Genomic DNA, 23,646 nt, shown 5'->3' with positions numbered 1-23,646 from the left:
GCGGGAGGCGGGGGAGGGAAACCAGTCACTGACTGTGCAAGAGGGCAACGCTGTAAAAAGGGGAAACCAGCGGCGACCATGAGGAGTGTTCTGGGATGTCCCTCTGCTGCTGGATTTGGAGATACATCGGGCGGACCGCGCGGGGGGGCGGACCGCGCGGGGGGGCGGACCGCGCGGGGGGGCGGACCGCGCGGGGGGGCGGACCGCGCGGGGGGGCGGACCGCGCGGGGGGGCGGACCGCGCGGGGGGGCGGACCGCGCGGGGGGGCGGACCGCGCGGAGGGACGGACCGCCCCAGGTCCGTGGTGGTAGCTATTGCAGCGCTCTCGTGCTCGCTTTTTCTCTCTTTTTTTTCTCTCTTTCTCTGCTTTTCTCTCGTGTATTTCTCTTTGGCCAAATGAAGTGACTTGGCACTTTGATTCCGTTTTGAGTCTTAATTCTGTTCCCGAGAATGTAAAAGGAGACTGGTCACGATAACACATTGGAGTCAGTGAGAAGTTAAGCCCAGCCGCCCCCAACCTCCCAGAACTACCTGAGGTCGGTTGGAAAGCAAGGGGGTTTAACCTCTGCCAAATTGTTCAGCCCGACAGTGGATCGTGACAGACTGGTGGGAGCAGCAACAAAGAAGCGGTTTTAGCAGCTTCTCTCCAGCAGGTATGCCCTGCTGCAAGGCCTGGCCTCTCTGCCCAGCGACTGGACTAGAGGCAAATAAAGAGGAAGCCTTCAGCTGCTTCTGTTTTTAAGAAATACCAGGTCAACAGTTGCTAAGCTCTTCCTGTTTCTGTCTCAGGGTCTTTCAGAGAGCTTGACATCTCCGCGTGATGCACGCGTGGCTTTGGCTACCACACTTGCTGTGCCTCACAGCCTCGCAGTTAAATTCCCCTTTCTGCGCTGCAGCTGCTTTGTGCAGTGGCCATAAGCTGCTCTGTTCCTCCTGCGTTTTGCTGGCAAGACGGCTGTATGAGGGCGATGCTGGCGGCACACACCAGCTACGGGGCTGCTCCAGTCCTCCTCTACACCCTTCCCTGTTCCCTCTTGCTCCTTCTAGCAAGAGGTTATAAAAGGAGCAAGTTACTTGAGCAACTCTTCTCTAGCATGCAAGTCCTATCAAACCAGTAATATGATACACCTTAAAGTCTCTGTTCCCTTATGGATTATAGAGCTGAGACAGATCACCAGCAACACCACCATCACCACCCCCCAGCCATGACAAAAAAGATTCGATTTCTTTACAGCCAGCCGCCAGATCAGCCAGTAAGAGGAGTGTGTGCCACTGGGTCACTGAGGCCAGCAGTGGTCCATTTCTGAGCAACTCTGTCCTGTATAGAACCAAACCCGTTCCTGTTTTTCAAAAGCTTTCAATATTAGACATGAAAAAAGTGGTCAGCAAGATATCTAAAAAAGAGGTTCTCTCTAAAAGTGCTCAAGGAACTGAGCTTCTAAAATGTTAGTATTCGTGCCCTTCCTGCTGCTGGTTGTTGACCAGAATCAAGAGAAGCTAATTTGCCCAGTATTTGCTGGAGACAGAAAGTAGTACATGTAAAGTGAGAAGTCCCACCAACCATTCCTGAATTCCCACCAGAGTAGATATTTTTTGCACCTTGTTTATGCTGTTAATTCTGATGCCAATTAACTGAACTGCATAATTCCTATTGATGCTGTTTTAAGTAATATTTTCCCCTCCGGGTATGCACATCTCGGTGTTGTGAGCCTTGGCCATTGCTTTTTTTGGTCTTATTCCATGGGATGACTCGCGTATTTATTTAACACCGTTTGGGATTTTTTTGCTCACACTGTGAGCATGTTTGCATTTAGCTAGACGTACAGATGGTGAAGTGCAAGTTAAACTGAGCTTTTTTTAAAAAAAAAAAAAAATTGGGCCTAAATCATTGTGATGCAGAGATTCCCTGTCAGTACCATATGGTTAATGAATCTATATAGGTGTCAATTTTCAGTATGGCTATTGAAATCACAGCTCACTAGCTGACCTGCTTACAAGAACTGGCTCTTTAAAAGACAAAACTTCAAAAATGGATTTGGATGATGAACAAAAAGGGTTTCAAAAACATTATTTTAGCAAATGGATTCATGACCCGAGGTACCACAGAGACCTTTTACGCTTCTACAAAAGCAGTTCTTATAAAAATTGCAAGCAAAACAAGCTGAAATTAAAAATGAAAAAAAAAAAAAAAAAGTGGTGGTGGTGACTCAATGTTCACTACTCACTGCAGAGCAGGCTGTCAGAAAGCATTTCTTTCGAATCATATTCGGGTGCTACTTTTCTGGCTCACTGTGCCTTGTAAATGAAGAAGGAAACATGCGCTATATTCATAAGTGCCATGTTATTTAATTCCAGCAATGTCTGGAGTATTTGCTCAGCGACTGAGCCCTTTGAAGTGTTAGACCCTTGCTTAGTAGTAATAGTAGTAACGCATGAGAAAGTTGCTGGTGTTTTAGATATAACTGTGGGAACAAGTGGCACGCTTGAGCAATAATAACAATAACAGCAAAAGTAGTAGTTTATTATAACAGAAATGAAATATATGGCTCCTTTACATAGCTTTCAGACAACTAGAGAAGCACATACACAACACAAAAAAGGGTTTTAGTAGAAGGCTTGCCATGAAAATAATTTCAGTCTGGTGCCATTGTGAGTGCTTGGCTAAATGAACAGGGCAACACGTAACTAGCCACCCAGTGAGCAAACATTAAATGTTATTTGTTGTGAGGAATGCCATTTGTTTCAGTACCAATGTTAGCTTTTTTCTAAAGCAACTTGATCGATATCACCTTTTTACATCAGAAAAAGAGAGTTGTAGTTCTGTGGTAGACATTTGTTGAGACGAAATCTAACCTCTTCACATGTAACTCAGGCTTTAGCTATGAAAGTTTTTCCTGGTGGCTATCATTGCAACGTCTGCTCACACCTGGGGGATGTTGAGCATGGCAAGAAGCATCACCCATGTGGAGCAGAGAGAATTCAGAGCTCCTCCAGAGGAGGATCTGGGCCTCCTCAGATCAATTTTGCAGTGTCCTGCCTAGAGTAACAGGGAACTTCTTTGCTCTAGTTTCAGAAACTGCTTATCATTTTACCACAGAATTGTCGGAGATAATGTGCGGAATTTCCACTTTGCTTTTGAAAACTGGCTAGTTTTTTACATTGGTGTTTGAAACAAAATGGCTCTGCTAACGACTTGTATGTTATGTTGGAGAGACAGTCAATGCCTGGGTAGTAATTGATACGTATTTCTTTAAAATTTTCCCCCGAGAACCCTATCAGTTTTTCTCAAGAGCCTTTTCTTTTTCCCCCACACAAACTCTCCACCTCACTTGAATGTTTTTGTCCAAAGTTTAGACTGTTGTCCACAATAGCCAACATGCTGGAAGACAAATTTTTAGGCAGTTTATTTCATTTTGTAAATTCAGCGTATAGATGGAAACTGCAGAACAGATGGAAGAAATGCTCTTACGGATTTGTAAACAGTGCAATCAAAGACATAGCTAGTTAGTGCCTGGCAAGGTTTTGGCTATGACTCTTGTCATTTGAGAGTTCTCTTGCTAAGGATGGGTGAACTGGTTTTAAAAGTGAGAGAAGAACTAGCTCATATAAGATTCTTCGTAAGAGCTCTTAAATTCTTTTCTTGTTTGTTGCCTATTGTCCGTTACACCCTACTGAAGTTCGGTGCAGTGGTTTGGTAACAGATAGCAACGTGCCACAATACAGACCAGCTCCATGAATGGAGTAATTTAGCACAGCCTGTTTACTACAGCGGAGGATGCAGCTCTGAGGACCTTTGGTCTGTTTTCTGTTTGCTTTAGTATTCCCCTGGTGGTGAACTGGGCTCCAGACCGAACATTTCAGAGGCTAATCTTCTCAGCCTCCCCTTCAGCACTATGGATGGTTGGGGTTTGGTAGGTTTTATTTAATTTTGTTTTCCAGTAATTTAAGATAAGTAAATTTAAATCTGGGTAATGCATGTGTGTGTGTATATATATCTATAGCTATTTATATTCAAAAAATACTAATTTGGGAGCTGTATTTTAGCCTAAGACAAGACTAGCATGCAAAGTGGAACCTGAAAGGTAGTATAGGTTAACCTTAAATTTGTTTGAATCTCATTAAGACTGAATGCACATTTTTTAAAGTGCTCTTGAACTTTGGAAATTGACTCTGCCCAATTCTCAGCCAGTAACTTCCACACACAATGTACTCAGTTTAAAATTAAGGCATATTTTTAGTTTGTAGCTTCCAGGTTCTTTACAGTCGCTTCAGCACAAAAAAGTCCATCCGTCTTATTTTGTTTTTATTAATTATTACCGATAATCATCATGTCCCTGGTTAACTGTGGAGCTACGTTGTCTTCTGGTCTCAGTCCCTTCTTATCAGTCTGTTCTCTTTAACGAAAAAGCATTGATGTAATTAACAGGGATTTAGGAAAAATAATTCTACAGCTCACACATGCAGACCCCCCCCCCCCCCCCCCCCAAGAAGCTAGCTCTGAGCAATATTGGTTCTACAGACATAAAGGCAATAATAAGAGGCAGCAATCAGCCATTTCAGGCTGAGCAAGCAATTGTGAGAGATTGGAATTGGGACTCTAAAATATGTGTGTTCTTAGCAGAATGCAAGGGCTTCCTGAGGATAGATAATAACAACTGCAGATGTGGAGCTGCAGAAGAATAAGTTTTCTACAAAGATGTTCCAGAAGAGCAAAACTAAAATTCCTGGAGGTGAAATACTTCTCCTCAGACAGTTTGCCTGACATGTTCATAAAGCATTGTTTACTCATTGAAGTTCCTTTAGCTTAGCATTGGAGGCTGGTTTAGTTCCCCAACACTTCTCTTGAGATTAAATAAATATATTTTGCAGAGTGGTTTTTAAATACCTGAGCAGCAGGATCTCAAGAAGTTGTTTCACTTATTTACTTAACTGAAGTTGCTTCAGTTACTTAGTTTTGCTTTTGCATTACTTAATTTCATAAGTTTACTTCTCCCCAAATCCTTCTTTGCCTGCTTCTGTTTCTGTTAAGAATATATGCAAATGGAGCACATCTAGGATGTTTCATGGTGAGAACCTCATAGGGACTAGTCTCTTATTTACCTGGCACAAAGCATGATTTAATCATAATCTATGAAAACAATAGTTTAAAGAAAAGCCTTAGTGCTAGTGTGGAATTTAGCAAAAAATCTATTCTTTTGGTTTGAGAACTGATGCCTTTTTTCATGAAGAGTGTGGTTTAAAGTATTCATCTAGTGCTTAAAGAATTTCAGCTCCCTTGGTCTGTGTCATTGCTCTAAATACATGGATATTTCTTTGGTATGATGGTGAACTTTGTTCCTTATGGATTACAATGAACTCTGTATGAAAATTAAGTGAAAGAGCCTTTTTACTGGTGTAACCATTTAACTTTTTACAAAAGGCTTTACCATTCTTTTCAGCAAACACTTAAAAAATTTGGTAGAAGCCTGTGCCTTCAGACAGTCAATGTTCATGGCCTGTTTTCTCCAATAGTGATTGAATTGTGGTTGTTTGTGGTTTTTTTTTTAACCGTTGATGCCAGTTCTTTTGGTTTCAGGAACAGTTATGCATTACTTCAATCTAAACCACAGATTCTGATACATGGCACATAGGTATAACCTGTAATGTGAATTCTCTGTGGTTATAGGAATGTCTCATAATGGGGAACTTGCCCTTTGAGAGGATAATTTTAATCTTCCTTCCAACCAAATTCCTATTCTAGGTCTCCAGAACGGTTGCACACTGATGGTCTTAAAATGATTCTTCTCCCCCCATATTGGGGAAGTGGCTTTCCCTGTGAAATCTACCTCCTCTTCAACATACTTGCAGACTCATTTTGTCTCTTAAAAAAAAAAACAACACTGAAACAAACCCCAAGCACCCACCACAACCAACAAACCACAGCCCCCACCGGCAACAAAAAAGCAACAAACCATGCAAAACCACCTCCCCACAAAAAACCAACCAAACAAAAAAACCACGCACCCACCCACCATTAGCTTCTCCTTTGGCAAGGTACTCTTCATAGAAGGTTAGTGCTTGCTGATAAAAGGCAAGCAGAAGCTGCTTATGATGCATCTTCAGTGCCTGGGCTTCAGAAGTTGCTTTGACTCTCAGCTTCTTCCTTTGGGCTCTGCAAATAATGGAGCAGTTATTGCTGTGCTAGGGCTGTCTATATTCCACACTGGATATGTGGAAGGCCATGGATGCATAGCCTTTGCCCATGGAAGCAAAAATGCCAGCATTGCTACTGTCAGTAGTCTTTTATGCTGAAATAAATCTTTGGTTCTACCACTCTGACACCTGAGCTTTGGCTTTCTAGTTTTATCTGACTTCACCACTGACTCTGAGACTTCCTCTCATAAGGGGTGAACTGTGTGGGACCACACTCTGTTTTCTGCTGCTGAAAAAGTTCATAGTAAAATGTCACAGTGGAGGTTTTTAACAGAAGTATCGTTCAATGTGATGAATAATAGAAACATCACCGCTGGGAAGACAACAGCACTAGAAAGGGTGCTCATGTTTAAAATGGAAAAAAAATCACAGTGAATGCAAATAGCATTTATTGGAAACAGGGAGTCTTAGCTGTCTTGTTAGGCATTTCTTAAACATGAGAATGAAATAACTTTGTCATTGTTGGTCTTAAGATGTGAAGGTTGAAAATAATTGAGATAGAAAAATATCCTAATACAATAACTCTGGTATTTTCAGCACTTGTCATAGTTACAAAGAATTAGACCAAGTGAGGAATTAAAGCTCATAACTAACAAGCAAGAACACCCAAAAGGCAGGAGCAGAGTTGAGAGATGCGGGAAGCTTGGAGAGAGATGTACTAGGACAGAACAGGTCCGGATGGCAGTTTTGTACTCTCTGGGATGGAAGTACAGCTAAAATGGTTGGCTAGGGACAGGAGACAGAACTATTCAAGGACAGAAAGGTAGGTCAGACAGAATTATTCCAGAATGTGAGAATTCTAACAGCCAGGGGAAGCAGTGCTGCTTCTCGAGTAATTACTCTTTGGTCACTGAGCAGCACTGCCAGGCATCCTGCAGCAGGGGTATGTAGATTACTTTATTTTGTCTTGGGATTAGATGAAGTCATCAACAGCACAGAAAACCTTTTCATGTTGGAAACAGTGGTGCTCTTTCCTCAAAAACTCCCGTCTAGTGCCCCCCACATCCCACATATTGCACGGGTTTTTTATTATTATTTTGGTCAGCTCTTCATAATTTGTGCTACAGTGGAAAATCAACAGCTCAGATTGCTGTCTGTAAGAGAAAGGGGGGTCAGCTCATGGTCAAAAGTTGCTTATTTACTCAGCATTTCAATTTAGAAGTGTTATTGCTGCCAAGAGAGTGAGTTTTCTAAGAATATTCACATTTTCTTTTATGATTCAATTCTTCTAACACCTCTGTGGCTTAACCCCAGCTGGCAGCTAAGCTCCACCTAGCCACTCGCTCGCTTCCCCCTGGTGGGATGGGGAAGAGAATCAGAAGAGGAAAAGTGAGAAACCTTATGGGTTGAGACAAAGACAGTGTAACAGGGAACGCAAAAGCCGCGCACACAAGCAGAGCAAACCAAGGAATCCATCCCCTCCCCCCGACGGGCAGGCGTGGCTCAGCCACCCCCAGGGCAGCAGGGCTCCATCACGCCTAAAGGTGACTGGGGAAGGCAAACGCCATCCCTGCCAACGTCCCCCCTTCCTGCTTCTCCCCCAGCTCCGTGTGCCGAGCATGACGCCGTGTGGTGTGGGAGAGCCCTGAGGGCAGTGGGGGTCACTGTCCTTGCCTGTGTCCCCCCAACCCCTTGTGCCCCCCAGCCCCTTGCTGGTGGGTGGGGTGAGGAGCAGGAAAGGCCTTGGCTCTGTGCAAGCCCTGCTCAGCAGGAGTGAAACCACCCCTGGGTTATCAGTGCTGTTCCCAGCACAAATCCAAACCACAGCCCCATCCTAGCTGGTGTGGAGGAAATTCTCTCTATCCCAGCCGAAATCAGCACACCTTGAACATGTGAGGCTTTTCACAGGTACAAACCAATGGACAAGATCCCCATTTGTCTACTGGCTGAAACATGCCTGGCGCTTTAAGAATTATTTGCAAAAAAATGTAACTGGCAAAATACAGATTTCTTGCAAAATGTCCTTTTTAAGCTGAGGACTAGTTTGGGAATGGAAGAGTGGTTTTCACTGCCAATTTCTATTGGTTTTTAAACACACTAGGGGTGGTTATTCTTCCCTCGGTGGATATTGAGTGAGAAGCAGTGGCAAGTAACACAAGGTAAAAATGTCTGTGTGACACCACGCCAAAAGTGCGTGTGCATATATATCTTAAGCTGCCTTCTGCTCTGCGAGGTTAACTCTTCTTGCCTTTCCTCCAGAGAAAACCTGTGCCATTTAGAAGGTCTGTCCAATGCTATTGCAGGAAAATTTTAATGGATAGATCTCTTTTTCCTGCTTCCCCCTTTCCCTGTGCAACCCCCACCCCCAGGAGTAACTACCGTAGCTTTTCAAATCTGTGGCCACAAAAGTACCATATTGCATACTGCGAAAGCATACTACATTTATAAAAGTATAATGTTAAATTTACCTTGCAATATCCATGGAATTTTCTCTTATACTTTGTTATTCCTCATACTGGAAAATTCCATGGTATATCTTCAAAGACTCCTGTTAAGAGAGAGGACATTGATATAATTTCTGGTTAGGTGACAACCAGCGGTCAGTCAACACAGTGACATTACTAACCTAATGTCACTCTGTAGAGATAATCCTCATGGAGTGTGTCATTAGAGACAAGTTTTGCCTGTAGAAGTGTTTTTACAAAGAATGCTTTTGTGTGCTGTGAATAAGTGACATAAACACATCACTGGTGGGTGACTTAACAGTTGACATGGTAATAAATAATGTGGAAATCACTGTCAGGGAATTCTGCATCATTTGTTGCAGTCATGTATGTGACACTGTGTTAGTTTGTTACCCTCTGGCAGGAGTAACTTAGAGACCTCTCTGCGTCTAGCTTTGTGACTACCCTCAGTCGTCTTATTAATTGTGCGTTCCTTGTTTCGTGCTGCATCTTAAGCTGGACAGATACAGTTACACGGCGAGATTTTTAATCCCACTTGTGCTGTATTATCAGTATTTTTTCATTGTTGAGGATTCTTAATTTTAGGTCAAAGACCGTGTTACTCTGACTTGGTCAACGGTTAGCTAGTCAATTTTTGACAGCAAAAATGATTACCTAGACTGAAGGTCAATACTACAGAAGTAGTGGAGCTCACATTGCCCTGTCCTAATCAATTGAACTATACTAGACAATTCAAGGTTGTAATAATACTCAATCATGTTTAAGATGTAAACAAAGTGGAATTTGGGAATTAAGCTACATAACTGTGATGGGATAGATAATTCTGTGTTTTATTCAGGGGTGTGAAGAAAGTGCAAGTAGACTGCCACTGCACCCTGCTGTAGACTGTAATTGCACACAGGCATTGGCCAAAGACTGACAGCCCTGCCAGTATGTCGGTGTGTCGCCACCGGCTGCGGTGGAATTCCTACTAATTTGCACCGGCACGAGTAAAGGGGAATTTGACCCACATTTCTTGGTTAGTTAACTAGTCTGCTACTTAAAGGCTGTCACCTGCCCTGTTGAATTCGTTGCTGCTGCACAACAGTAAGAACTGCTGTTATATTTTGTTCCCGCGGTCTTTCATGACTAGTTGCTTGTTACTGCTCTTGGGTGTTAATCTACGGTGGGCCTCAGTTAACTTCACAGCTGCCAAGGTGAAAATATTGCTTGCAAAAGCAATTCTGATGGTTATGAAAGAGCAGTCACTTCTTTTAAATATATTTAAAACTTTTAATTTCAGTGCAAGTACAGCAATTTACTTCAGCTGAGAATGTGGCTAATTGTTGTATTTGTGTTCTATTTGTACAGTCAGAAATGATGCTGCAGTACCGTGTCTCGGGGAGAAAAGCCATCCACGGGAAACTTCCATGCAATATTCCTTGAAACATTGTCAGAACATTGTTTCAACTGTTCTGTTCTTTAAGAACCACATGTTTCAAAGACCTCTCTAAACTTTCTAATCTCCTTATGTGGAGCTTTGTAGCACTTTACATTACCTGACTTTTGTGTAGAAGATTCATTTAAAGCACACAAAAATAGAGGGGGTTTCCCTTTTTTTACCAGTGACTTTCTTCAGGATCCTGTGTTTCACTAGTTTTAATACTGTCTAGGCATCGCTGTTTATCTCTTAAAGCTGGCTCTGATAGATAGCTTGCTGCAGACAGATGTAGATTACTTAAACTTTTCCCTACTAGTATTTTCTTACAGCTTTTTATGTTCACTGCGAAGTCTGACTTGGACTCAAACCTAGAAATTACAAGAGTCAAGGAAGTCATCAGCTGACTGTCAGTTTTACGTATGTGTTTGCTGAAGCTCGCTCTCAAAATGAAAAACAAATTCTTTTCCAGGTATCCTGCTTAATAGTCATTTGCAAAGCAGTAAAAATAGATGCCCTGTTTAGAAATTAAATAGCTCCAGAGTCTGGCCTGGCTTTACAGACCAGCCTGCACATGAATCTTCAGGTAAACAGAATAACTTAAGTAAACATACTTCTCTGAATGGGTAAACTTCAAAAAATTAATTATAACCACAATGTGATTTAAAATTTTTTCATGTTGTTAAAATAGTTGATATTCATACCTTAAACAATGATACTTGCTCCAATCTCTTGCCCAGTTTGCTGTTACTCAGGGACTCACTTAATTGTGTTGCTTTGTCAAGTGTTTTCTCCCAGTTTGTTCTGTAAATGAAACCTATAGTGTACAGCCGTGCTTATGTCTGTAGTGTCTTGCCTATATGTGAGGCTTTATTTATATTATACTTTTCTTTCCTCTGAGAGATTAAATCTGTGACAATTAAAACTGATGCCAGCTTTGGTCTGTGGGTTAGCTGAGGTGTTTGAAGTATGCAAGGGGAGGTGATACACCAAATGGCCAAGCTGCCAGGTAGCCTGTTCATTGGATGCTGTGGGCCTGGGTTCCAGCACCCATCAGAGGAATCAGAGGTCTCTTAATCCCACTCTTCCCCACCCCACCTACTTTTTGTGGAAGTGATGGGGAATGTTTGCTGGCATGAGTTTCATGTGGGAGGCATATATCGTAAAATATCACTTTAAATTGTATAAGAAATTAAACGGGAACAATTACTCGTGAAGTCAACATCGATTTTAGATTTAAGTCTGCCATAATTTTGAGGAACTCAGGTTTTTTTGTTTGTTTCCTTCAATATGGACTGGAGGTGGAGTGATAAATGTGAACTCGTCTGTTATTGGGGAGGGTAATGTCATATTGCCTTGAAACTACGTAATGTTCTTTAATTTGAATTATAAGCAGATATTATTTCTGTAGCTATGATTTGGTCTCCTTCCCACTATGGATGCAGTATGTGAAGACCCTGAATCTACCTGGAAAATCACATTATAGATCAGAGTTAAGTGCTTTGTTACCTTTCACAGAGACTTCTGCATTACATTCAGTCGTCGTTCTTCATTGTGTTGCTGTGGGTTGTGGTTTTTTTTTAGTGCTGTGAAAGATTCCAGCATGCTTTTTAGCCACTGGTGAAACTGGTTAAGGTAATTAGCGATGAGTGGTTTTGGTTACTTGGATTATTTATATCTTTCACTTATTGTACAGATATAAACATAAAAGCCTTTAAGCCTAACACCTCTGTAATAAAAGGATCTTGATTTAAGTAATATTTTTAAGATGGGGCCTCCGTAGTTATAAAGGAACTCAGGGGTAAGAATTGCAGATGATTCTTTTCTGTTCTAATAGGAGCTCTTCTAATTTTTTTGACACGGTTGTGGTGTAATCATGCAGGCAGGTGCAGAGTATGCTGGCATGTACATAAGGAACCCATTTACTGAGTCACTGTCACTTTAACAGCAGGGAGCTTGACTCCCTGAGGTGCCTCTAAAGCATTTCGGGATCACTGAGTCAGGACTAAATAACACCCAGCTGCGTAAGAACAAACACCTGTCAGATAATGCAGCTAATAGCTGGCTTAGTTATCAGTGCCCTTCTCTATCTGCCTCCTCTTCCCCCTGTCTTTCTGAATGTATGATGCATTTCCCACAACGTCATGTTTAAAAGCCTCAATAATCCTGTAATGGCAGCTGATGGACACCTTTTATATGTTGATTCCTTCTTGCCGCGGTTTCAGAAAGATGGTGAAAGTTTGCATGATGAAATCTTTGTTTCAAGTGAGAGACCTCAAAAGACCCCCCCTGCAGCGCTGCGTCCAGCTCTGGGGTCCTCAGCACAAGAAGGACGTGGACCTGCTGGAGCGGGTCCAGAGGAGGGCACAAAAATGCTCCGAGGGCTGGAGCCCCTCTGCTGTGAGGCCAGGCCGAGGCAGCTGGGGTTGCTCAGCCTGGAGAAGAGAAGGCTGCGGGAAGACCTTGTTGCAGCCTTTCCGTACTTAAAGGGGGCTAATACGAAAGACGGGGACAGACTTTTTAGTAGGGCCTGTGGTAATAGGACAAGGGGTAACGGTTTTAAACTAAAAGAGGGTAGATTTAGACTAGATATAAGGAAGAAATTTTTTTTATAATGAGGGTGGTGAGCCACTGGCACACGTTGCTCAGAGAAGTGGGAGATGCCCCATCCCTGATGATGAGGCCGGGGCTTTCCGACTGCTGGAGCAGAGCAGCCACTGCTGCTGTTCGCACCCTTACTTTGGCACCCTTGCTGCCTTGCTGTGAGCGCTGTCACGTGCACAGTTGCCGACAGACAGAGCCCTCGGCAACAGGGAACGGCCATGACCATCTATGACCACAGGTCAGATTCGATTAGGATATAGCGGAGTCCTGCCGGGGGGCCGATGAAGTCGGTCCTCCTCGAGCAGTGGTTCCTGCAGTCAGGGGCTCTCCCGTTACATCGGGATGCCACCTAAGGCAACTCCTTGAGGTGGAGACCCCTCAGCTGCTTTGGTGAGTGACTGCGCATTCTGGATCCTCATTCTTAAGAATAACCTTAAGAATTCCCAAGTCAGATGAGCAGTGATAGTTCCCGCCTGGCGTCCTGACCCTGTGATTACCTAATGTTTCCTGGAGAGTTAAATCGCCTCATCCTGCCCTAGCAGCTACTTGGCCGCCTGGGACATCACAGGTGCCTGCACATGCTGGGCTCCCGTTCCACTCCTGCCTTCAAAGCCACTCAGCTACAAGTGGCATCACAAGCCAGGCTCAGAGTCCTGCCCTAGCACCTACTCAGCCACCTGGGACTTCGCCTCCACCGGAGAGACCAGGTGCCCTCGAGGTTACACGCTGCACTACTAAGTGTTGTACAGCCAGAGCTACTTCTAGGTTTCTAGCTTTGAACTTGTTTGCAGTAAGAACAATGATGGTAATTACAATAATGATGATGCAAAGAAGAACCCGGGTTTTAATAAATGGGCTGATATGGCTATCAAAGAAAAGGCCAAAGTCCCAGACCCGTGAGCTCTCCTAGCGTAATGTATTCCTCCTCCTTACCAACCCTGCCGACTGCATTCTTGCCACTGGCGCAGTCTCTCCAGGAGACTCGGAATGGATCTAAAAATAGAGAGTTATCATTCTTTTTTAAGTAAATTGGGCAGAGCCAGGTTCTGCCTTAGCACCTAGGTTTGTCACAGCTCTTGGCCATTCCTGGATGCTGCAACACACAGGTAATGCCATTCCGGCAAGGCCTGGTGGGGTGGTGGGATGCCCCGACGGTCAAGGAGCGACCTACGCTGCTTGTACTTGGCGGGGAATGTGCTGGGATTTCCGCAATATCCGTGCCCCACTGCTAGGAGGAAGCCCTGTGGTCTGCTCTGAGGGCACAGGGGTGCAGTTCATTTCCACTGTGAGGATGCTAAAGGCAGCGTTTGTGACGGATGCATGTCCCAAGGGTCCTTAAACACGCGTTTGGGGGGGGCAAGGGGTGAGCAGCGGGAGCTGCAGCGGGACCTGCGTGGGAGCAGCACAGGTGCTGCTGGGGCCGGTTGGAGACGGTTCCCACCAGCTCCAAAAGAGATGTGAACAGCCATCGCCTGCCAAACCTCTGCCAGTCGGGGCAGCCCGCTGCCCCCCGCTCCAGACATGTTGGGTGAGAGAGGCAGGAAGAAGCAGGGAAGGGCAGAAGGAAGCCCCTAAGCACTTACAGCCCGGTGTCGCCATGTGGGGAGATGGCGGGGGTGAGCCCCAGCGTGGGGAACCCCCTCCTGGTCAGGAGACAGTGAGGTGGGGGCAGCCCCCTGGAGCCCCTGCCCACTGCAAAGCCCCCTGGCAGGGCCTGGGCGGGTGGGGAGGGGGTGGGCTGTGTGCAGCCCCTCTGTGACACGGTCTGGGGTCACAATGGGAAAGCCCCCTTTTCCCGGGTCGTGACCAGCATCCACCCCACACACCCCGGCGAGGCAGAGGTGACTCCAGGTGCTGGGAGCTGCTCTCGCCACCGCGCTGCTCCGGAGGAGCTGCTCTGCAGCGAGGAGGAGAAGGCGGAGAGAGGCAGTGCCACAGCACTGGGGCTGGTGAAGGGCACACGAGGAGGAGAGCAGAGAGGAGGCGGCTTTTTGCAGGAAGCAAGAACGCCACTGGCCAGCCACCTGCTGCAGTTGTTGACCTGGAGCAAGGGTGGAACTAAGATGGCAGACGACCGCTTCTTGCGGCCTCACTTGTGTCCAACGATTAAGAAGCTCAAGAGTTCTGGTAAGGCCTTCGGACCCAATTGCGTAAGCGTTGCCGGGTCAAGGCCATCTCTGAAAACAGGCGTGGAAAGCCCGAGGGCTGTGGGGGTGTCTGCTCAGGGCTGGTGACTGCAAGGAGGGACCAGCCTGACCATGCCTAAGGGCTGGGGGGCTGATCCGGCAGCTCCTGGTTCTCTTCCTGACGTGGCCCCTGCCTTCCTGGGGCACCCCGGGCAGAAGTCCGTGGCCCCAAAGGGCTGCTCCTTGCCGGGTGGTGGGCGGTGCCACCCTGAGCTCGTGTGTGAACGGGAGAGCTGAAGGTGCTCGTGGGCCGTGTGGAGTTGGTCTGTTTGGAGGTGCGACACAGGGAAACTGGCCCCTGCTGGGGAGCCACCAGGGCCAGCCCTGAGCCTCTGAGGTTCTGTGGAGCACAGCACCCTGCCCTCGCTGACGTGGCAATGCGCTGCTGGTTTCCCATGGCAGCGGGTCACAGCCTGGAGAGCTGCGCCTGAAAGGAAAGGAGCCATCTTGGAGGCAGGCTGAGGTGTCCTTTGGTTCTTGCCGGGCTCTAGAGAGGCCATCTGAAATGCCTGTGCTCAAACTGCTTCGGTCCCTGGGCAGGAGCGGGCTGAATGGTTTTGAGGTTGCTGCTTCAGAGCATGACATATCTTCCCCTTGTTTTTCCAGAGTTTGCTAAGATTTGGGCCAGCTCCTCATGGTACCTCAGCCAACAGCTGGCTCTCCACCAGGTGGGGCTTACCTCCTTCTCCTCCCCTCACATCCTGATGAAGGCCAATGAAGTCCTGACAGCCCTTTGCCTTGGAGTGCAATTTTTCTTGCCCTTCCTTGAAAGCAGAAACGATGCCCCAGCGTGATGCTGCGATGCGCAGATGTGCCACGCACCGACACCTCTGCCTATTCAGCTGTGCAATAAGGTCCAGGCCTAGGGTCAGAAAAAGCGCTAGGCTTCTGGAGTCCCCATGGTCAGAGTTGCATGACAAAACCTGGGAGACTTCAGGGTTTATTCCAAGTGTGGGAATTCCCCGCCCCGCCTTTCGTCTTCTTGAGCCAAAGGATGGCTGTCAGCTTTTCCTGCACTATTGGGTTCTTCGTGAAGGTGAAGGTGAAGGGGAGTGAGAGGGAAAAGTGCAGATGCAGTTTGTCCTCTCCCAGGGTTTCCAAAGAGCCCGTCTCGCTCCTTTGTGCCTAGGCCTGGCCAGGGCGCTAAGCACCATCCCCATTCTCTGACAAGTCATCCCTCTGTCCCTCCAAGACTTCTTCTGATCCGCCATGTCACCTGTTTCAGGCTGTCCGCATTCCTGGACTTGGGACTTTTGTGGTTGTCAGACAGCGAGTAGCCAGCAAGGAGAAGGGCCTGGTGGTTGTGGAGAGACCCGTGTTTCATCTTGCAAACACTCTGGCGCGGGATCATGACCTCCGATACGGCTGCGTAGACATTCCTGGTAAGCAGACAGACTGAAAGGGGGGAAAGCAGGGGAAACCCAGGGCAGAAAGAGGGGTTGTTCCAAAACCCAGCGACCACGATGCCTGTGCTTTCCAGTCACTGCTGCCATTGCAGCAGCTGTCGTAGGAGCCTGGGGGGCACCGAGAGCTTGGGTCTGTGCCTGGGGTGCATTTCTCTGATGTCCAAGAGAGCACCGAATGTGGGCACGGCTCCAATGGCCTGGCAGCCTCCAGCTTGCCGTGAGGCCTGTCACCTGTCTCCCCACCTTGTCCTGCGTCATGGCTCTTCTTCCTGCCAAGCACCTAAGACTCTCCCTTCCCCTGTCTGTATTGGAGAAGCCAGAGCCGCCTGTATCGCAGAAACCAGAGCTGTCCGTCCCGCACCTCACTTTCCACTTGGAACAGGAAGGGACGATGCGAGCTTCTCCTCGGAGCGCTGTCCCAGCTAGGCAACTCAGCAGCAATGTATTGCCTGAGGGCCTGGAAGCTGCAGACCTTTGACGGCAGCCTGCCTGGCAGCTCTGCAAGCTGGTGTGTTCCTCTTCTCTTGTTTTTCAGGTCATCAACATTTTGAGCAGCTGCCGTACGCTCGGATAGCGTCCGACAACGCTGTCTCTGAGGGCACGGTGCAGCTTTGCATGGAAAGGACCATCTTTCTTCTCCGTGCCTGCCTAGAGAAGAGCAAGAACGTTGCCCTCATTTGGAGCGACGTGGGCATGCTGATCATAGAGGGAAAAGACGTAAAAATGAGATTTTACAGAGACTTTTTGAGAAGGCTGAATGGGACTGGACAGATGTTCCAGGCTCTTCTTGAGGTAGGATTTTCATTTTCCCAGGGCCACCCCTGGTTCTTCTGGAACGTGTCCTGGGGACTGGGGGGCTGCTTTCTCCCGCCCTGCCACGCCTTGTTCAGCCCCTTGGGCTCCTCGCGGTGCACAGTACAGCACGCTCTCTGTGGAGCGCTTCCCTTGCGTGCAATGGTCTGGCTTTGCAAGAGATACCCCCAGAGGGGCCTCACTGTGTGGCAAAAGGCCAGCGCTGATGGTGGGTGGGGAGTGCCGCTCGCCCCACTCTTCGGGGTAGGGAGCAGAGGCACAGGCAGAGCAAGGCTTGCAGAGGCCAGAGCCCTTTGCCTGCTCTGGCCCTGTGCTTGCGTTGGCCTAAGGTGGGCTGAGCAGCCAGCCCTTCCCAGCGGCCCCATCTCCCGCCATCTGTCTCCGTCCTCGTTGCAGATGTCGGAGGTGAGGGACTCGGTCATCTCACGCCATGACACCGCTGCTGCCCAGACCTCTTCTGGACGTGTTATCGTCCTACCACGGTATGTTTGCTCCTGCAGCCCTTGGCGGAGCAGGCGAGCAGCTTCTCACCTCGTGCTTGGGACGCCTGCCTTGCCGGGCACTGAGAACTGTACTCGTGATGGCATTGAGGAGGGAGTGTTTCAGAGGCCTCGTTGGCAGGGAGCTCCCTGCTTGCTCTCGTTCAGCTTGACTTCATTTGGAGGAAGACGGGACAGCGACAACGCTTTATGCCTCTGTCCTACTGTGGCCCAAGAGAGGCATTTAGGCAACATTTTCCAGCAGGCTTCTCCAGCTCTTTCTCGTTCCCATGCATGAGAGTGCCTTCTGCTTGGGGCCAAGGGGCAGAGGGGTCCAAACGGGAGCTTGCGTCTGGTGGGATTCTGCAGAGCTCTGTCTGGTACCAACATTGCTGTGCAGTGCCATCGACGACTGAGGGGAGGGAGGTGACTCCTTAAGAGCAGGAATCTGTGAGGCTCTACAAGAAACTTGGAGGACAAGATTCGCAATCTAGAGATTAGTCTGCTTGCCACGTGCACTAGGAGTAGGAGAGGTCTCATTTTCCCCAGAAGCAGCAAGGGAGTTTTGTGGGAAGACGACCATTCTCAGAGGGAGGATGGAAACACTGGCACGGGCCGACGGGGCGTCGCCTGCCCCTCCAGGCACTGGAGTTCCTGCTATGGTCCTCGTGGTTGGGCTGTCGTGGGAAACCACGCGGTGTCCTTTCTTCAGCCCGGTGCTTTCTTCCTCTTTCCAGGTACAAGCTTGAGACCGTGCCTAAAACGCCAACAGCAAAAGTGGAGCTGAGCGCACCCGTGAAGGCCACCCCAGAGCAGGGCTGGGGAAAAGGTGAAGGCACTGGAAAGAAAGGTAAGGGACCAGCGGGTTGCTGGCAGGGGGCTGTAGGTTTTCCTTCCTCCGTGTCTGCAGGGGATTAGGGCGGAGGCTACCCAGGATGCCTGGAAGAGGGAGAGGCACTTCCTGTGACTCTCTGTACCCATGACGGTAAAACTCCAGCGACCCATGGTGGAACAAGGCCTCAGGACAGCCCTGCCCCACAAACGGCCACTGGGACTGCTGACGGGCCCCTTCCCGGAGGCCTCCGCTCCCCAGCCTGTGCTGCAAACGGTGCAAGGCTCTGACCCTGCTGCTGTCCCAGGAAACACGGCTTTCATCCAAAGGGGTGAAAAGGACCACCTTCAGCAGTGTTACCACAGGCCTGAGCAGACCTGCACGTTGCTCTCGTTGCAACTGGGACATGAGAGGCACCCAGTTCCCCGACCAACACCAGGTTAATGTTCTGAAGAATCGTCTCATTTCCTCTCTCTAGAGGCTCTTGCTGAGAAGCGCCTCCTCCACCGAGCAAGGCTTTCCCCACAGCGGTTACCTGCAGTGACTGTGAAGTCAGAGCAGAGTCACAAAACTGAGAGGAGTGAGCCTCGTGCCAGGTGAGACACTTGCACAACGCGATGAGGGTGACCCCGTGCTCCCACCTCTCTGGGAGCGAGGCGCTTCTCCTGGACACAGAGGCTAGATGACCTCAACGCGTGGTTATCCCACGTTCCACTAACTCATGGTTTCTTGGTGCATGGCAAGCCTCTCGTAGCTCCTTGGGACGCTGCTGGCAGCATCGTTTCTTTCCTTGCTCCTAGCGTGCAGATCTGTTGAGGAACTAACTGCCAATGCTCACTCCAGGAGCGGAAGGCCTGTGTGGCTTTCCCTTCAGATGGAAATGACCCCGACCTTTCTGTTGGCTGAGAATAGTGTTCTGCAGTTAGGTTCTGCAGAGGGTTCCTCTGATTAACCAGAAGCCTCTTCTATGCTAACACCAGGCTTATGGCCTTGCAAAAGGGAAGGGCCCAGGAGAGCTCAGTGGCACGATTGCTTTTCACATGGGGTCGTGTCCTCCCCCTTTTTGACGCTGCATCCCCAGCACCCAACCTGCCTGTCCAGCCCGTGAGCACTCTGGATTTGGACCACTGAGCAGACTTCAGTGCGCTGACCCGGAGGGCGGAGCGGTATCTCCGGGCATAGGACGCTGTTCCTCTCATTGGTCCAGCAAGAGAGGGCCTAGACCTGGGCATCCTGAGTTACAGCGGGGCTGTTGGGCACATCTGAGCCTGACAGCCTGGGGGGTCTTCTCTGTCTCTGCGCACTTGATCACAAGGCGGCAAGCAGAGCGCATGCTGCTGCAGAAGCAGGTGCGCCACTCGGAAGCACAAGACGCAGAAGCAGCTCCTCCTGCGCTCCTGCCAACGCACCCTGTTGTGTCTTTGCAGGCAGCTGCCGCCCATCCAGGGGAGCTCCTTGAAGGAAATAGAGGCGAAAGAGAAAGTAATTCCTCTGGTTCAACCCAGAACAGTCGACTTCATTGCCAGAACGATTGAGAGCAGAGAAAAGGTACCTGACACAGGCTGCTGCAGTGAGTGTGTCGTAGCGGGCTGTAGAGAGGCCTCGCTCCATGCCTGCCGATTCTCCCAGGAGTCACTTAGCTCCCTCTTACTGGAGACGGGCTCTTGGGTGGAGCCTGCAGAAGCCCGGGAGCAAACCGATGTGGATAGATAGGCAGAAGAGAAGGGGCAGAAGGGAGGGCGGGAATGAGAAGAGCTCAGCCCTCTGCAGGGCAGACTAACGCTGCCTGCTGTTGCATTTTGGTCGCCCTGCAGAATAACCACTTGCAGAGCAAGGAGAGGCTTCCAAAACACATCAGGAAATTCTTGGGTGAAGAGGAAAAGAAGAAAAAGGAGCTGGCGAAGGCAAAAACAAGTCGAGGGCAAACCCCACCAGCAACTGAATTGAAGGCCAAGAGACAAAAGGAGACGCCCGAGGCGAAAGCTGAGCGAGAAAAGGAGACACAGAGGAGCCAGGTATTTTGAATTTGTGCCGAGAAAGAGCACTTTCTCCTCCAGGTGGGGCTGAGATTGCACGGTACCTCCAGCACCCCAGCCGTCATAGCAGCGTTGCTGCAGCGGAGCTGGGCGGGTGACGGCTGCCTTTCCTGAGCAAGAGGGGTGCCAGGGGGTTGTAGTGAAACCCTGGTGACAAGCAGGCGTCACCCCAAGGGCGTGCTGAGGTCCTGCTCCTGGTTTTCCCCATCGCACTAGGGTCCCTGCCAGAAGTGGTCTGGGGGTTTGCACGCTGGGAAGCAGCACCCTCCGGGTGTGGGGCCGTTGCATGAGAGTCTCTTCCTGTGCAGGAATCCAGTTCCTCTGACGAATTATCAGCCAGCGACCTGACGAGCACAGAGACGGAGGAGTCCAGCCTCGACCTCCTGGAAATGATGACGATGCAGGAGTGGGAAGGGGATAGCGAAGGTCCACCCACAGTCCACGAGGGTGACACTGTTCCCCCTAAGCGGTAAGAGTGCACCAGCTCCAGCCAGGGCCTGGGGCAGGGGGGTGGTGGTGGTGAGCCACCGGCAGTGGGTCAGGGAAGCCAACCCCTGAGAGCCAAGGGGCCGCAGAGCGTGCCCAGAGATTTCTCCAGCCATGGGAATGAGCTGGGCTAGAGCCCGACAGCAGGGAGCAAAGCAGGGCTTGAAACTCCTCCTGCCTCAAAGGGGCTGTGGGGCCGAATGGGGCCATGTATGTGTGGGTCTGGGTGCAGGAAGAGGCAGGAGGGTCAGAGAAACTTTGTCCTTGCTGTTGCAGGAGCTTGTCCCCACGGACACACCGGTCCCTGCAGGAGGTGGTGACGTGCATCCTGGGGCAGGTTGAGCGCAAGCGCAGCGGGCAGTGGGACGAGGAGGTGGATCTGCAGGACAAGCTCAAGTGGTAAATCTCTCCAGAGGCGGGCAGTGCTTCCTCTCCTGCAGTGCCCTTCCTCCTGCCCCCCGAAGCACCCGGGCAGAGAGGCGCTTTTCCTGGCACCCGCCTCTCGGCAGAGCCGCCTTCAGCGGCTGCGGTGGGCGCCCAGCTTGGGAGCCCCGGCTGGAGAGCAGTCTGCCCGCGCTCACACCACCTCCTCCTACTGTGTTTCTGCAGCGAGCTGGCAGTGCTGCGGTGGCATCGCTCGCGGAAAGAGGAACGCAGCAGCCAACAGCTGCGGGAAGCTGGACTCCAGCCTGCACCCCCTGCTAGGCCAGGGAAGAGGAGGGCACGACCGGTACGTGAGCTCCTGGAGGGACGGCGTCATAGCCGCCTGTAGAAAAGCAATGTTATATGGATGTCACATCTTGCAAGACCCCCTACCGTGTGCTCAGCTGAAGGCTGAAGCACTTCTCCCATGGCTTTCTCGAGAGGCCGCGGGTTGTTCTGTCCACTTAGAAGGCAGCCTTCACTTGTGTCATCTCCAGAAACACCCCAAGGCTTGATTGGCGGTGTTTCTGATGACGATGGCACTGCCAGGCTTCTTTGGGATAGCAGGCATCTGGGTCGCTTTCAGTCCCATGGTCACTTGTCTCAGGGGTCATTGCAAAAAGGCTCTGCAGTCAGGCCTGAGAGGGCTGTGAGGGAACCGGGGCTGGTGGAGATGCTGAGAAGAAGGGGCAGGAGGGAGGGGGAGAGCTAAAATTGCACCAGCCCTGCCTGCTATGGCATTGCCGTGGTCCTGCAGGCACAGTCCCGCGTGTGCACAGAGGAGGAAGGATGCAAGCTCTGGGACTCCTTGCGCAAGAAGTACCAGCAGAAGGCAAGGGCCAAAAGTGGCACCCAAGAAGCCTTGGCAAGAAGAGCGAGACCAGTGGAGGCCCAGGTACCACAGGCAGGGAAAAACAATTAGGAAACAAGCATTGCTTTCCTGCCAGGGAGCCAGGGTGGGACGGTCCCCAAACCCGAGGAGCGTGGGGGCTGACTGTCCTTGTGTGGGGCCGTCACAGCTCGAGGCGCCTTCCCTGCTGCCCAGCAACATCTCCTGTGCTCACCCCTCTCTCTCTGTGCAGGCCTCCTGCATTTGTGGCACTGCAGAGTGGTGGGGAGAGGGCAGAGAAGAGCCCTCCGTGGATTCTGAGGAGAGCCCAGAGCACAAGTGGAGGCTTTGCCTTTGGGAGTCCTCAGCTCTGAAAAGGTGAGTGTGAGCCAGGTTCGGGGCAGACCCGGGCCAGCTGGGCCAGGCTGGTGACCCAGCTGTGGGCGGGGGAAGGAAGTCCCGGCGCGACGGGGCTGGACACGGACAGCGTCTTCTCCTATCTCATGCCATGGGAATGGCATGGGTCAGTCCTCGATGCCAGGTGCCTCTCTGCAGCCCCAAGCACAGCTGGCCCTGAGCAGTCTGTGGGGTTGAATGGGACCGTGGGAGTGACTGGGAGAGGGGAGAGGCAGGTCGAGATGTGAGGCTTTGTCCTTGCTGCGGTAGGAGCCTTTCCCCAGGAGGATTCCCCCAGCTAAGGATCTCTAAACATGCCCCGTGTTTGCCCCTGCCCGGCAGCACCCTCCCTCCCTCCCTTCGACTCCCCGCAACCCCTGGGCAAAGAGGGTGTCTTCCTGGCAGCCCTCGTGGCGTGGAGAGCAGCAGGCTGGGATTGCATTACAGGGACCATGGGGGCTTCTCTCTCCGGGCAGCAGCAGATCCCACCACACGTATCCTGTCTAGCCTTGTAGTGTTGCTCTGCCCCAATCTGTGCATACAAGACTACAGAGCTTTGTATTCCACTCCGCAGCTCTGGGGAAGCCGATGCAGTCCACGTTGGCATAGTCCCAGGAGAGCTTCTCGGGCACAGAATATTCCGAGAGAGGGGTCCAGCAAGAGCCTCCTCCAGCATGACGAGCACCAGTGCCGGCCAGCCAGGCCGCTAACACCAGTGCTTCCTTCTGTTCCATAAAGCTCCATCTGCAAACCACTGCGTCTGACACTGTGGGTCTCTTCTTGGTGGCTGTGAAAGCTGCACTGGGCAGTGGGTGAGTGTTGGTGGGGCAGGGAAAGGCCAGTGCAGGAAAGAGGGCTGCAGATCCCTGCTGGGCAGGGGATTATCGCTGGGGAGAGAGGAGGGAGGAGGAGGAAGAGTAGTGCTGGGCACCCAGGGGAGCAGACCTGAAGGGGGAAGCATCTGGAGGCTCGCACAGCCCGGGCACTGCGGGGTGCCCAGGCCAGAGCTGTGCAGGCACCACCGTGTGCCGTGGGGACACTGAAACCCCAGGCAGGACCCGTGCCGGGGGAGAGGGAAGTTATGGGGGGCAGCCTTCCAGGTGCATAGGCTGACTGTGCCAAAGCTGTGCCTGGGCTCCCGA

General features: G+C 50.1%; 1 long non-coding RNA gene across 1 annotated transcript; it reads left to right on the top strand.

Annotated features, from left to right (window-relative positions):
• The first annotated feature begins 20,818 nt into the window (after nt 1-20,818).
• Nucleotides 20,819-22,422, top strand: LOC142050927 (uncharacterized). The gene is made up of 5 exons (XR_012658210.1): nt 20,819-20,839; nt 21,133-21,255; nt 21,466-21,586; nt 22,037-22,174; nt 22,362-22,422. It is a non-coding gene; the product is annotated as an uncharacterized LOC142050927 (long non-coding RNA).
• Nucleotides 22,423-23,646: the final 1,224 nt, after the last annotated feature.

The sequence above is a fragment of the Phalacrocorax aristotelis genome, unplaced genomic scaffold (genome assembly GCF_949628215.1).
Source record: "Phalacrocorax aristotelis unplaced genomic scaffold, bGulAri2.1 scaffold_57, whole genome shotgun sequence".
NCBI lineage: Eukaryota > Metazoa > Chordata > Aves > Suliformes > Phalacrocoracidae > Phalacrocorax > Phalacrocorax aristotelis.
This window is presented reverse-complemented; position numbering and strand designations above follow the sequence as displayed.